The sequence below is a fragment of the Sinocyclocheilus grahami genome, unplaced genomic scaffold, assembly GCF_001515645.1.
Source record: "Sinocyclocheilus grahami isolate Dianchi unplaced genomic scaffold, SAMN03320097.WGS_v1.1 scaffold6562.1, whole genome shotgun sequence".
Taxonomy (NCBI): domain Eukaryota; kingdom Metazoa; phylum Chordata; class Actinopteri; order Cypriniformes; family Cyprinidae; genus Sinocyclocheilus; species Sinocyclocheilus grahami.
This window is the reverse complement of record NW_015510929.1, coordinates 2,843-3,415: the sequence shown is the minus strand read 5'-3', so window position 1 is coordinate 3,415 and position 573 is coordinate 2,843.

Sequence of the window (573 nt, the reverse complement as noted above, 5' to 3'; positions counted from 1 at the left end):
AAATTTGATGCAATCAAGTGCCACAATGCAATGCATTGTAATAATTTAGTAATATGTAATATTAAAAAAATGCTATTTTTCCATAATCTATGTGTAGTTTTGCTGCACCACAGTAACAATAGATCATCCAGCATTATGAGCACCTGTTACCAAAGCGTCCAGTCTGACCAGCAGTGATCTGAAGCAAAGGTTAACCCTAACCCTAACCCTCCTTGTTGTTTCCTGTGACTCACCCTTAACACATTAACAAACACACTATCTGTCAGCCAGTCTGATTAGATAATTAGGAGCTTCAGAAGCAGATTAAAAAGCAGGAAGAAAATGAAGCACATCCTGTCAGAGCTTCAAGACACTAATCAGGAGGATGTAGGTAGATATGCAGTGAGCTCAGTAATATGATGCTTTTTTAAAAATATAAAATTTTTGTTTTTGTGCACATGACCAGATGAAAAAAAGAATACTGACTCATACATAAATAATATAAATATAAAAAATTATATAAAATTGTAATTATATATACATACAGTATATATATAGATATATATATATATACATACATATATCAAATAATTA